Below are 3,341 nucleotides of genomic sequence, written 5' to 3'. Positions count from 1 at the left end.
CTGAAAGGAGTAGCGTCTAACTTGGCATATCTGGATCCAATTATCCTAGGCACCGTGATAAATACATTGTTCAGTGACAATATACTGCAGCTCTGTTAAACAGTTAAATATTACCTCCCCAATCCAATAAAGAGTTCTAAAGCCCTTACTACATCTTTAGTACAGTACTCTTATGAGATCTGATGCTGGTATAATAGCTGAGAATGCTGTAATCTCAGTCACTGTGACACCACTAGCCCTGTTGCAAACAAGGCCCGTAAAGAGGACATTGTGGACATATTTAGTTGTGTCTAACTCTAAACACTCCAGTTAATTTATGTACATTACTTAGTAGTACACAGCCTTTGATATATATCACCTTCCCTCTCAACATTGTCCCAGTGCTAATTGGGACAACTTCTGCACCCACATAAAGGGGGCGCAGTCAACATTTTGGGGGTATGGTCACTTCTCAAGGAGATATGTCACATGCCCCAGGGGATTACTTAGCACTTCCAAAGCACAGTCTGCTCCCAATCCTCTCCCCTAAACACAGTGGTAAGTGTTCATCACCTACCACTGTTTTTGAGAAAGTTCTTTTTTTGTCTTTTTGATTTTATTAATACTTTGTCTTTAACCCTTAACCATAGCCCTAAATCAGGACAGTTGGTAAGTAAGCATTAAATAAAAGTGTCTTTAATTGCTTTAATTAAGTGGATAACCCTAATGTGTTAGTAGGCAGTGGTTTAAAGTGATGTTTCTACTTTTACCAATATGTGCATATTTGTCATGAACCACAATCCTGAAAAGTAGATTTTTGGGACACCTGTCTAAATGTCTTCAGTGATACCTCCAGTGAAGCTACACAACTGTTCTTTGTAGAGTTGTGAGGGACAAAGAGTGGAATAAGAATGGAGCTGAGGCACAGATAATAATAGTGGTAAAAGAATTCATGGAAAAGCGAGGAAATGAAATGTGGAAATAAATGGGAAGGAAGGGATATTATGTACAATAGAACAGTGGAGTAAAAAATAGATAACATTTTGTCATTTTTGGAATTGTCCGAATTTGTCAGGAAGTTGAATATGTGTCAATCAAGTATATATGATTAAATGGGCAAAAGCATGACAGGTTACACTCTAGTGAAACGTTGGCACTCAGTAGAGAATAAAGAAAACAGCTGCAAGGAAACCTCTTAAAACCACAGGACATTCCTCATGCTACAATTAGACGGTCAGGGATAAGAACAGAGTCTAAACTGGATCTAGCTGAGAATGTAATGTAAGTGCCATATACTATATCAGTTACAATGATGAGTACTTCAACCTAACTGCAAGAGATTTGCTCTCTACTCAGTCCAATTCTTTAACTCAATCCAATAACTCATCATCATCCTCATTATCACAATCATATTCATCACAATTATCATCATTAGCAGCAGAAACTATAATCAATCTGCCTTTATTTACCCTATTCTACCTCAATATATTAGTAATAATTTCGCAGGCATTCTATTTTATAGAAGGTTTTTTTAAAATAATGCAAAACATAGAATACAAATAAAACACAAAAATAAAACCGAGGTATACCCTATTTTGAATAGTTTCTGGGACAATTATTTTTATGTCCCGGGCCACCATCAAGAAAGTATAGGTTAAGCCACACTGACAACTTCAGAATTTTGAGGTGGATATCTTCGACCCCCTGTCACTTGATAATTAACTGTAAAAGCAAAATGTGTAAGGATCTGTTATTAATATCTAGCAGACAGATCCTAGCACTCTGATTATAAAATAGTGTCAGGCAGAAAACTGTACAAACAGTTTCCGGTCCAATACTATTAACAAATCAGTATACTTTGGGATCTGTGAGATAAATGTTACTGACAGTTCCTAGAGGCTCTTCCCCTAAGAGTAACCAGCATGCAACAAAATGAAAGATTACAGATGAGTACTTTGATGACTAGATTCTGTCAAACACTAGCTACCAGCCTGGAGCTCCTACTATATACAATACAAGCCACCAGATTGCAGATCCTGCTGTACACAAAACACCAGATTGGAGGCCATGCCCTAGACCACTCATTAGACTGGGGAAATTGCTATATATTAGTCACCAGATTGGATGTTCTGTTATACACTAGCCACCAGATTGGAGGTCTTGTTATACACTAGTCACCAGATTGGATGTCCTGTTATACACTAGTCACCAGATTGGAGGTCCTGTGATACACTAGTCACCAGATTGGAGGTCCTGTTATACACTTGTCACCAGATTGGAGGTCCTGTTATACACTAGTCACCAGATTGGAGATCCTGTTATACCCTAGTCACCAGATTGGATGTCCTGTGATACACTTGTCACCAGATTGGAGTTCCTGTTATACACTAGTCACCAGAATGGAGGTCCTGGTATACACTAGTCACCAGATTGGATGTCCTGTGATACACTAGTCACCAGATTGGAGGTCCTGTGTTACACTAGTCACCAGATCGGAGGTCCTGTTATACCCTAGTCACCAGATTGGATGTCCTGTGATACACTAATCCCCAGATTAGAGGTCCTGTTATACACTAGTCACCAGATCGGATGTCCTGTGATACACTAATCCCCAGATTGGAGGTCCTGTTATACACTAGTCACCAGATTGGAGGTCCTGTTATACACTTGTCACCAGATTGGAGGTCCTGTTATACACTAGTCACCAGATTGGAGGTCCTGTTATACCCTAGTCACCAGATTGGATGTCCTGTTTTACACTAGTCACCAGATTGGAGGTCCTGTGATACACTAGTCACCAGATCTGAGGTCCTGTTATACCCTAGTCACCAGATTGGAGGTCCTGTTATACACTTGTCACCAGATTGGAGGTCCTGTTATACACTAATCCCCAGATTGGAGGTCCTGTTATACACTAGTCACCAGATTGGAGGTCCTGTTATACATTAGTCACCAGATTGGAGGTCCTGTTATACACTAGTCACCAGATTGGAGGTCCTGTTATACACTAGCCACCAGATTGGAGGTCCTGTTATACACTAATCCCCAGATTGGATGTCCTGTTATAAACTAGTCACCAGATTGGAGGTCCTATTATACATTAGTAACCAGATTGGAGGACCTGTTATACACTAGTCACCAGATTGGAGGTCCTGTTATACACTAGTCACCAGAATGGAGGTCCTGGTATACACTAGTCACCAGATTGAAGGTCCTGTTATACACTAATCCCCAGATTGGATGTCCTGTTATACACTAGTCACCAGATTGGAGGTCCTGTTATACATTAGTCACCAGATTGGAGGTCCTGTTATACATTAATCCCCAGATGGAATGTCCTGTTATACACTAGTCACCAAAAG

The sequence above is a fragment of the Mixophyes fleayi genome, chromosome 5 (genome assembly GCF_038048845.1).
Source record: "Mixophyes fleayi isolate aMixFle1 chromosome 5, aMixFle1.hap1, whole genome shotgun sequence".
Classification (NCBI taxonomy): domain Eukaryota; kingdom Metazoa; phylum Chordata; class Amphibia; order Anura; family Limnodynastidae; genus Mixophyes; species Mixophyes fleayi.
The sequence above is the reverse complement of the archived record's forward strand: the minus strand, read 5'-3'. Positions refer to the sequence as shown.